Source organism: Rattus norvegicus, chromosome 9 (genome assembly GCF_036323735.1).
Source record: "Rattus norvegicus strain BN/NHsdMcwi chromosome 9, GRCr8, whole genome shotgun sequence".
Lineage (NCBI taxonomy): Eukaryota > Metazoa > Chordata > Mammalia > Rodentia > Muridae > Rattus > Rattus norvegicus.
In genome coordinates this window covers 113,971,486-113,983,513 of record NC_086027.1, presented here as the reverse complement: position 1 = coordinate 113,983,513, position 12,028 = coordinate 113,971,486, and positions in this window count along the sequence as shown.

The following is a 12,028-nucleotide window of genomic DNA, read 5'->3' as shown; positions in this document are numbered from 1 at the left end:
ATGGGGTGGGGGAAGATAGGGAGGTTAAGGGAAAATCAGAGGAGCTGTAAGAGAAATGGCCAATAAATATATCCAGCAGTGCTTAGCTTCGCTATGAAAGGTGGGAGTGAAAGCATTAGAAAATGAATCTTTCGTCCATTGTAATGTAAAAAAATTTAGAGTTTTGCCAGGATTTTCTCAGGATGAGTCTCTAATTGGTCCGTATCAGGTAAGGAAGAGGTAAGATGTCCGTGCTTCCTGGCCTCAGAACAGGGTTGGGGGTTAGAAAGATGTGTGAGCAGTGCACAGCTTTAATCCCAGCATCTGAGAGGCAGAGGTAGGAGGATCTCTATGAGTTAGAAGTCAGCCTGGTCCACAGAGTGAGTTCTAGGACAGCCAGGGATACAGAGGGAGACCCTGTCTCAGGCAAAAACAAACAAAAAACCCAGAAGATGAAGACTGCAAAAGGTCAGTTATCTTTGAGCAAACATCCTCACAGCTAAAGAGTATTTTTATGTTTCTTTTTTTAAAAAAAAGACTTTTTAAAATTAACCACACATGAGCAGAGAAAGTGGACTTTGGAACATGTGGTCTTAAATGGAAGGTCTTCATCCAACCCTTCCCCTCACGGCTCAGGCATCTCTCTGCTGGGAAGAGGAAGCGGAAAGATTGTACGAGCCCATCATGAAGGGTGTCTCTAAGGGAACGTGTCTTCCAGGTAACAGAGGACTGATGAACATCTGAACTCCAGAGCCTGTAGCTCTGTGGATCCGCACAGGTTCAGATCAAATGGAGACATGGGGTCCCAACCAGCCCTAACCAAGAAGCTATGGGCACCTGCTCCCCACTGGCAAAGGGAAACATCCCTTCTCTTCTCTCAGGGCATTTGACCAATCACACTTCAGGACCTCATGCCCAGGAGTAATTGACTAATACAAATCAAACTCTATGGTGTTGATTGGTTGTGAGGGGAGGTGGACATTTTGGTTTGGGGGTCATTTCTTGTCTTGTTGGCCTTTTGTTTGTTTGTTTAGATTTTTGTTTTGTGGATTTTTCTTTCAAACAGAGAGAGAGAGAACATGGAGTTGGGTGAATAGTGAGTGGGGGGTGCCCTAGGTACTTCTCTGTCGTGGTGAAGAACACCATAGCCAAGAACACCATAACCAAGGCAACGCCCAGAAGAAAGAGTTTATTTGCAGCTTGCTTACAATTTTAGAGGATGCTGATCATGGTGGGCAGTGGGCAGGGAGGCATAGCACTGGATCAGGAGCTGGGAGCTTACATCTGACCCATAAGCATGAAGAGAAGGAAAACTAACTGGGATTAGTGCAAGTGTGAGGATCCCTTCCCCGCCGGGACACGCCTCCTCCAAGGCCACACCTCCTAATCCTTTCCAAATGGTTCCATTAACTGAGACCAAACTCTCAAATACATGATGAGCCTGAGGGTGCTGTGCCCATCCAAAACACCACAGGGAGGATCTGAGAGGAGTTCGGGGAAAGAAAAACATGATCAAAATATATTTTTTAAAAAAGGTGTATTCATGTGAGCATGAGTTTATGTACCCCATGTGTGTGCAGTTACCCAAAGAGCCCAGAAGAGGGCATCAGATTCCCCAGAACCACAGTTTCAGGTAGTTCTGTGCTCTCTCTCGGGATCAGGACAGCAAACTTGGGTCATCAGAAAGAGAAGCAAGTGCTCTGAACTGCCGAGCCATCTCTCTGACCCGGCTTTGCGTTTCTTAAGTGAAATAATTTGTTTAGCACAGGCTCCCCACCTTCCCCTTCTATTTCGGAGTTCCTCGGTCATTTATTCCACAAAGCAAAACCCTTCCAGCAGTTTAGTTTCTGAAATTTTAAAGTAAGCCGTGTTTCAGTTTGTTTCTTCACTTGTTTTTTTTTTTTAAATCACTTATTTTACTTGTTTTTACTTAATATTTCCAAACTAATAATAACAAGTGCCGTAGTCTCGACTGCCACAGCAGACACAGCTGCTTCCTGCCGAACTGTGGGCAGCAGGCACAGCGCCACTCGCAGCCACAACCGCAACCACAACCACAACCATATCCTGTGTGTTCGTCTCTGGCTCTGGCTGAGGACGGAGTCACGGGTTCACACTTGAGCAGTTTCTCTCTCCTCCTCCTCGCTCCTCTGACACCTCCCATCTCCTCTGACACCTCCCATCTCCTCTGACACCTCCCATCTCCTCTGACACCTCCCATCTCCTCTGACACCTCCCATCTCCTCTGACACCTCCCACCTCCTCCCCGCCACTCTTCGCGAAGTCACTGAAGAGTTCCTGCAAATCATGCTGTGTTCTAAACCTGTCTGACCCTTTCCTTGTGATCCGAGTTAGGTCAAACATTTCCAGCCAGAACATCGTATGGGGAACTCGTGAATCTCTCTCGCCACTTCACAGCATGAACAGGGTGTAGTCAGTGTTTCAAACGGAGGATCAAACCAAGCAATACAGGGCTTCTCCACAGCTTCCCCCACGATACTTCCTCCACAGTGGAAGCCCTGCTTCCCCAGGCATAAATATACAATGGACTTCCCAGGCATCTTGACTTATGAACAGATATAACCAGCCACGGACTGAGAACAGTGGGGAGAAATTACTTCTACCCAAACCCAGGTTTCCTATAGAGAGTGAAAAATGTTCAATCCCGTCTGTACTGTCATTATTCCTTAAACCGCACAGTATGAAAATTATACGGACTTCATGTTACACGTGCGCTGTAGGTAACCTGGATATGACGTGGTGGATGGGAAAACGCACGTAGGTTCTGTTCAAGTGCTGCATCATTTTATGTAAGGGACTTGAGTATCCAATGATTTTAGGTACGCATGGTGTTCCTGAAACCAATCCCTCATCATACTTAGAGATGACTCTCTGAGCAGGCTAATCACCTGGGCATTAAGGTATGGACACATCTGTGGGGCATTTTCTTGATTGACGGTAGATGTGGGTGGGCCCAACCCACCCCGGGCAGGTAGTCCTGGGTTGGTTAGAGAGCAAGCTTAGGAAACCCTGGGGAGCAAGTCAGCGAGCAGCTTCCTTCTGCGGCTCCTGTCTCTGCCTCTGCTCCTGCCCTGACTCTCCTCAGTGATGGATGGGACTGGATCGGGTGACCCAAAGAGACCCTTTCCTCCCCCGCCCTGTTCTTGGTTGTGCTGTTTGACACAGCAGTGGGAAGCAAAGTAGGACAGACTGCCACTCACACAGTAGGACAGATTGCCACTCACACAGTAGGACAGATTGCCACTCACACGTTCTAAACTATAGTCCAGGCACATGTTCTAGGAAGAGTCATTTAAAAAGAACGTATCCAACACCAACGTTAAGATTTCCTCAACTTTTTTTTATATTTTTATTGCATTTTTTATTTACATTTTAAATGTTATCCCATTTCCTGGTTTCCCCTTCAAATCCCGATATCCCATCCTACCTCCCTCTGCTTCTATGAGGGTGCTCCCTCCCTCACCTCCCAACCCTGACATTCCCCTACACTGAGTCACTGAGCCTTGGCAGGACCAAGAGCCTCTCTCCCCACTGATACCTAACAAGGCCAACCTCTGCTACATATGCAGCTGGAGCCATAAGTCCATCCCTGTGTTCTCTTGGGATGGTGGTTTCATCCCTGGGAGTCCTGGCAGGGGGTGGGGGCAGGTGGGGGGGTAGAGTCTTGTTGGTTGATATTGTTGTTCTTCTTATGTGGTTGCAAACCCCTTCAGCTCCTTCAGTCCTTTCTCTAACTCCCCCATTGGGGATCCCCTTTTCAGTTCAATGGTTGGCTGTGAGCATCCGCCTCTGTATTTGTCATGCTCTGGCAGAGCCTCTCAGGAGACAGCTATATCAGGCTCCTGTCAGCATGCACTTCTTGGCAACCATAATATTGTCTGGGTTTGGTGTCTGTATATGGGGTGGATCCCCAGGTGGGGCAGTCTCTGCTCCACACTTTGTCTCTGTATTTCCTCCTGAGAGTATTTTTGTTCCCCCTTCTAAGAAGGACTGAAGCATCCACACTTTGATCTTCCTTCTTCTTGAGCTTCATGTGGTTTGTGAATCTCTTCAACTTTTTAGTTTTGTCCTTAAAATATGTTCCACTGATAGTGTCCCAGCCAAGCTTAAAGACCTGTCTTTAAGTCTTTGTTGTTGTTGTTGATGTTGTTGTTGCTGCTGCTGCTGCTGCTGCTGCTGCTGCTGTTGCCGTTGCTCATTTTCTATTGGCTCAGGACACTGGGGATAATGTTAAAGACCTGTGAATGATTAGCATATGCCATTTTGTTAAAGCACATGTAGAAATGCTAGGTGATTCTATTTCCAGGCCAACTAAGTAAGACAGAGTGGTAGAAAACACTAGGAAGTGCACAGAATGGAGGCTCTTCAGCTGATTCTCAGAAGAGAAGTGGTGACTGAGTGGTCACACAGGAGGAAGCCACAACCTGAGGTGTGTGTCTGGGAATCACATGATAGAAAGAAAGTAGCCCTGCTCCTCCTCCAGGAACAGGCTGAGGTCCTGGGCAGCAGGTGCAAAAGAGAATGGGCTGGGACAAGAGAGACTGCAGGCTGCAGTGAGATGCAAGTCTTTCCCTTGTTTGCAGAAGCCCCAGAGGCTCTATGCCTCTCCTGGGGACCCTGGACTGCTCCCGAGAGACAGACCCCTGTGTAGGATCTACCTCAGATTCCTCGCTGCCTGTGCCCCATGTTCCAGAAGATAAAGCACACACTGTCCATGGTAGGATCCACTGGGAAGAGAGGCATTGCTCTAGTTCTAGACGACTGTTGACCATTGTCAGATTTATTGTCCCTTTTCTTCATGCCACTGTTAGTCTGCAATGTCTGTCTCCTCCATGTGACAAAGTTTTCCATGGAGAAGTCCCTCACCTGCAACTGGGAGCTTTTGCCAGGGTCTAAGCCTGACAACCTAGGGTCCTACCTGACGGAAGGAGAAAACAGACTCCAGCAAGCTGTCCTCTGACCTCCACACTGTCTGAGGCATTCACACACCTGTTCATCTCCACTAAATATAAAGGCAAAAGAAATTTTAAGGAATGTTTTGAATGGGTCAAGTGGATAGGTAAGCTGGAGGCTAACGTTATTTAAGATGGTGAAAAGACAGTCTATTCACACTTAACAGTGAAAAGTGTGTCTCCTGCATAAAGAGATGGGCGACCAATAGTTCACAGCTTTAAATGGGGAATTGCAATACCAGGGGGTGTCAGTCTCTTATGCTATAGACTAATAAAAGGGACGAAAAAATCATCATATAAAAGAGGCAAACTGAGATGCCAGCCAGGGAAAACAATGAACCACCACCTCTCAGGATAAACAAGTGGAATGTCAGGCCACAAGTGTGGAGTGGCAGGTGACAGGTGTGGAGTGGCAGGTGACAGGTGTGGAGTGACAGGGGTGGAGTGACAGGTGTGGGTGACAGGTGTGGAGTGACAGGTGTGGAGTGGCAGGTGTAAAGTGGCAGGTAACCGATGTAGGATGAACAGGAAGTAAGCTTTACTCACAGGAAGGAGAGTCTACTGCACAAAAGAGGTAAAAGTTCCCCAGATTAAGAGTAGACATAAAAAGAGTGCCATGACCTCTTCTTTAATTATGATTGTTAATTACATGAACATGCAGTCCATGTGGAAGAGCTGGCCCAGCCAGCCAGAGCCGAGGAGTGGGAAAAGACAGGCCAGTGGCACCTCGAGAGGTGTGCCCTTAGTTCTTGTGACTCTGGAAGTACAGTAAGCCCACAGGAGGCACAACTAAAATTTGACCCAACCAAGTAACTCAGCCTCTGACTGGAACGTGTTCTGCCCGGGGCACCAAACTCTAGGGCTCTCTTATTACATGAAGGGACTACAGTGCAGTGTGGAAGTAAATAGTCATTACAGACTGGCCTCGGAGCACTCAGTGAACATTTGTCTCTCAAGCCAAGGGGGAGGGGGAGATTAACTTCCAGACTTCGAGAGTGAGTTAGTCTGACCTCTGAAGACTGCTGTGCCAAGGCAGAGGATCCCATCCACTCCTGTCCCTAGCTCACTAAGACCCAGGTACATTGTGGAGCAACCCAAATGCTGTCTGGCATTGTGTTTAGCACGTGAAATGCTGCCCTATAAGCCCTTTTATTGTCATTTGAATATTTTAATTTTTTGAAAATTCTATACATGTGTACTGTGTTTATGTCATTTCAACCCCCAGCTCCCTCCAATTTCTCCTATTCCCCTCCCTCTCAAATTCATGACCTCCTCATCTTTTATTCCAGTTATTATTGTTACATACATATATGCATACATGTATATGCTTATGTTACAAATATGCATTCATACATGTATATGCTTATGTTACATGTATGCATGTACATGCATGTTACATATGTGCATGTATGTATACATATGTTATGTGTGTGCACGCATGTGTGTATATACATGTTACATGTATGTGCATGTGTGTATACACGTTACTTGTATGCATGCATGTGTATATGCATGTTGCATATGTGTGTGTGTGCATATACATGTGTTTGTGTGCGCATGCATATGTGTATATGTTACATGTGTGCACACGTATGTTGTATATGCATATTACATATATGCATGCATGTGTGTGCCTGTTATATATGCATGCATAAATATGTGTGCATATTACACATATGCATACATATATGTTTGTTACATACATGCATTTATACATGTATACAACAACCTGTTGCCATGTGTCCATTCATATGTTTAGAACTGACCACTTGGTATTGAAACCTATCAGGGCTCTCATCCATGGAAAAAAACTAATTCTCCCTGTCTTAGTCTTCAATGATTGCCTGTAACTCTCCACCAAGGGGTGGGTCACTGGGGTTGGCCCTTTGAAGGACACACTCCTTCATTCCATGCCCTGTTCCCTGCTCCTGGTCCTCTGTGGTATGAGCAGCTCCACAAACACTCCTGTCACCATGAACATGATAGACATGGACCCACGAGCCAAAGGGAATCTTTTCTGCCTTAAAGTGTTTCATGCTAAGTTTGGTCACAGCAATGAAAAGCTAGCACATTCTGACTTCTGAGTAAGGTAGAAAGTTACCTCTTAGTCCTCACCCCACCCCACCCCCACCTCCACAGCTCAGGGCTGGTGAGGGGACAAATGGCCGAGGACATGCTGCTTGGTGGTAGATGACAACCGTGTTGGTCTCCAGTCACATCCTTTGCCTGCGGTTGCACACGTCACCCTCAGTGCACACATTGTCTATTTACAGCTGTAAGGTGGCAGCACAGAAGTCCCCTGGCTCCTGCAGCCCATACCCGTGGTCCTAGCAGGTATCCTGATCACTCTGAGAGGACTCACTGCCCCTTCTGGCCACTCTCCCTAAAGCTGAAATCTGTTTGCACCTCATTATGGGGCAGGGAGCAATCTCACAAAGCAATTTTCTACTAATCATCTGCCATTTCCTGTGACAGTTCTGACACTCTGGGATCACAGTTTGATGCTAAGGAAATTGAAAAGCTCTAGAAAGATGTCTGGGATGTTCTTATCCTCTCTTCGGGTTTTCACCTGCAGCTTCGGGCATGTGCACTTGAAGTTGTGCAGCTGCCGGCAGGTTCAGAACATACTAATTATCAATCAGTTTCTCTCCGTCCCAGCCAAAGGACAGGATGCTCTGCACATCTGTTTGGCATTTGTATTCAGCAAAGGCACCCGTGTGTAGATCGGGAGAAGGTAATCTAACAAGCAGTTGAAGACTTATAGTCTAACACACACACACAAACACACACACACACACACACACACACACACACACACACACACACACACCTAACACAGGAATAAATTCAACAAAATGTCTAAAGCAGCCTGAATGGAAACAGTGTAAAGCATGAAGCCTCTAAGGCTAATGGCTCATTCTTTAAGATCCTGTGATCCCTTTGGCAAGCCTAATACACCTTCTGAGTGTGATGGTTTGTATATGCTTGGCCCAGAGAGTGGCACTATTAGAGGGAGTGGCCTTATTGAAGTAGGTGTGTCACTGTGGGTGTGGACTTTAAGACCCTCACCCTAGCTGCCTGGAATCGAGTCTTCCACTAGCCGACTTCAGTTGAATATATAGAACTCTCAGCTCCTCCTGCACCATGCCTGCCTGGACACTGCCTTGCTCCCACCTTGATAATAATGGACTGAACCTCTGAACCTGAAGTCAGCCCCAAATACATGTTGTCCTTTATAAGACTTGCATTGGTCATGGTGTCTGTTCACAGCATTAACACCCTAAGACACAGAGAAAATGTTCAAAATAATGATTTCCAGTTTAAAACAAAAGAAAGTTAAAAAAACTACTTGTTTAAGCAAAGGGAGAAAGAGACACAAATAACGTCACTGAAACTACATTTTTTTTTTTTCGGAGCTGGGGACCGAACCCAGGGCCTTGCGCTTGCTAGGCAAGCGCTCTACCACTGAGCTAAATCCCCAACCCCTTGAAACTACATTTAAAGTTGCATTCCTCACAGCCAAAGTCACTCACAGGATTCTTGAAAAGTTTAAAGAAAGCCGCGTTAATGAGAACAGTAAAGCTATCTGGAAAATCTCTTCCTCAAAGGATGCTGCGGAGGATACAGACCATGAGAGGGAGAGAGGATAGAATGTGCCCCTGCTACTGTGCCCTACATTTGGATGCAGCCATTAGGAGAGGAGGAGCAGCGCTTCCAGACCCAGATGTGTCACCAGTACGAAGGAGCATTGTCCGGTCGCATCTGAACACATTCTGCCCTGAACCAGCCGGCGGAAGCAGACATCTTTGCTCAGGTAATCAGGTAACTGCTGCAACATGAGACAAGAAACGCACCCGGGGGGCTGGGGATTTAGCTCAGTGGTAGAGCGCTTACCTAGGAAGCACAAGGCCCTGGGTTTGGTCCCCAGCTCCGAAAAAAAGAACCAAAAAAAAAAAAAAAAAAAAGAAAAGAAACGCACCCGGAAATGCCCGGCCTGGCTGTGTCTCCACTAAAGGGCTCCGTCATGCAGTTTCCTCCGGTGTCATTATGGAGTGGTCAAGGTCAGCATTCCAACTCAGCGAGAACTCCTAGGACATTACTGTACCGGGGGAATACAGTAGAATCACTCCTCAGAATCCACCAGGTCCTTGGTCCAGGATCCCTAGCCCAAACCCAAGGCCTTGATGCTCAACTGCCGCATACAAAATGGCGTGGTATTTGCAGGTAAACATTACCCAATCCTCCCAGTCACGGCTTGTTCCTAATGCACTGTGAATGCAATGGAGACGGTGTTAGACTGTATTGCTCAGGCAATAGTGGCAAGGGGCAAAAAACCCAGGCATGTTCAGTTACGTGCAATTTTTTCTATATCTTTTTATGCACCCCTGGCTGAATCCAGGAGTACTGAGCCCAAGAACCTGTGCTTCCCAGTATTGGGCACTGGAATAGGTGTTCCCTAGCAAAACAAAGGGAAAACACACAATTCTGTTATTTCTAGGAGGCTAATTAAAGGATCTTGGTAAGATTGACTTCGGAACCAGATTCAATGATCTCGAATGGAACAGAAACCTCATCATTTAAGATTTAAGTTTAAACTGTGTGTAATGGTGCGCGCGCACCTTTAATCCCAGCTCTCTGGAGGCAGAGGCAGGCATATCTGAGAGCTTGAACCCAGCCTGACATAGTGAATTCCAGGTTAGCCAGAGCTACATGAGACCCTGTCTGAAAGAAAGAACGAAAGAAAGAACAAAAGAAAGAAAGAAAGAAAGAAAGAAAGAAAGAAAGAAAGAAAGAAAGAAAGAGAGAAAGAGAGAAAGAGAGAAAGAGGGAGGGAGGGAGGGAAGGAAGGAAGGAAGGAAGGAAGGGGAAGGGAAGGGAAGGAAGGAAGGAAGGAAGGGGAAGGGAAGGGAAGGAAGGAAGGAAAGGGAAGGGAAGGGAAGGGAAGGAAGGAAGGAAGGAAGGAAGAAAGAAAGAAAGAAAGAAAGAAAGAAAGAAAGAAAGAAAGAAAGAAAGAGAGGGGGGAGCTGTGGCTTACCGTGCAGACATGGCCAAGTCCAAGAACCACACCACACACAACCAGTCCCGCAAATGGCACAGAAATGGTATCAAGAAACCCTGGTCACAAAGATATGAATCTCTTAAGGGGGTCGACCCCAAGTTTCTGAGGAACATGTGCTTTGACAAGAAGCACAACAAGAAAGGCCTGAAGAAGATGCAGGCCAACAATGTCAAGGCCGTGAGTGCACGAGCAGAGGCCATCAAGGCCCTCAGGAAGCCTCAGGCCATCAAGCCCAAGATGCCAAAGGGCTCCAGCCGCAAACTCAGCCCTCTGGCTTTCATCGCTCACCCCAAGCTTGGGAAGAAGATTCGAAGCTACATGGCCAAGGGTCATAGGCTCTGCCAACCAAAGCCCAAGGTTCAAACCAAGGCAGAGGCCAAAGCGCTCCAGCTAAGGCCCAGGCCAAAAGGTGAAGGTCCCATAGAACAGGCTCCTGCCAGTGTGAAGACAGATGGACTGCTGTGACACACCCACCTACACGCTATCTGCAGATGACCAGTGTCCTATGCTGTTTTTACAAATAAACTTGAGACAAGAAAAAAAAAAAGAAAGAGGGAAAGAAAAGGAAAAAGAAACTAACAAAAGGACTAAAGTTATTTATTATTGTCTTGATTAACAACCTACTGCTCTTTTGTATATTTATTTTATTGCATATGTCTGATTACCTGACATTTTTTTTCTTTTTTCCGGAGCTGGGGACCGAACCCAGGGCCTTGCGTTTGCTAGGCAAGCGCTCTATCACTGAGCTAAATCCTCAACCCCCAACCTGACATTTATATAACTAGTTTTAGTCGTTTCCCCCCTCATTCTCCTCTCTAACATTTTCTTCCTGTGTGGCCACTGAGTTTAGAGTTGCTTGCTTGAGTGCCGATGGGAGGGTGTTTGCTGGAGCAAGAGAAACATGGCAGCAGATACACCACTGAAGAAAATGGCAGACACACACACACACACACACACACACACACACACACACCATGGCAATACTTAGTGCTGCTTTTACATTGTAAGACAAAGTAACGAATGCATTACAATTGGATGGAGTCTAAGAATTCATGTTAATGTCACAGCAGTGTGTGAAGAAATTCCCCCGGATAGCCCACTAAGCGTTAGTGAGCAGCTTGTAAAAGAACCTGGGTCATATGTAAGGAGGCTTGGCTACAGGCTTAGGGATAGTGGCAGGAAACAGAGGACTAGGAGAAAGACTTAGAATTTAAAAGTCTTGTAACATTTTAACCAAAAAAAGAAGAGGGAGGAGGAGGAGGAGGAAAAGAAGAGAAGGAAGGTATATGATGCGGAAAGAGAGGGAGTATCTTTAATGTCCAAGCACAGAATCTTCACCTCTCAAAAAAACTGACAAAAAGCCAGGCATGGCAGCACAGGCCTTTAATCCCAGCACTCCAGAGGCAGAGGCAGGCAGCTCTCTGAGTTGGAGGCTAGCCTAGTCTACAGAACAAGTTCCAGGACAGTCAGGACTACGCAGAAAAACCCTGTCTTGGAGAAGGAGAAAAAAGAAAAAAGAAAAAGAAGAAAGAAACAAAGAAACAAAGAAATTGACCAGAGATTACCCACAACTGAAGAATATAAAAATTCTAAATTAAAACTACCGCTCCCTCCCTCTGTGCCTGTCTCTGTGCCTCCCTCTGACCCCTGTCCTTTTCTCCCTCTCTATTATCTCTTTCCTTTCTCTAACCCTCTCTTTTTTATATAACTTTTAAGTATTTGTTTCATTAATTGAATAAATAAAACTGTATTTTGCACTCTTATATTATTTATTACAAATAAGGTTATTTATTACAATTAAAGATAATATATGCATAAGAAAGGAAACGAGGAAGAACAAAAAGAAGAGTGGACACCATCCGTGTGTAGAGTCTCAACTGCTGATGCAATTCCTGGAGAGCTTGGAGCCCCGCAGAGGCCAACCCCACAGAGCGCCGCCCCACAGAGCCCCACAGATCCCTGCCCCACAGAGCCCCACAGAGCCCTGCAGAGCCTCACAGAGCCCCACCCCACAGAA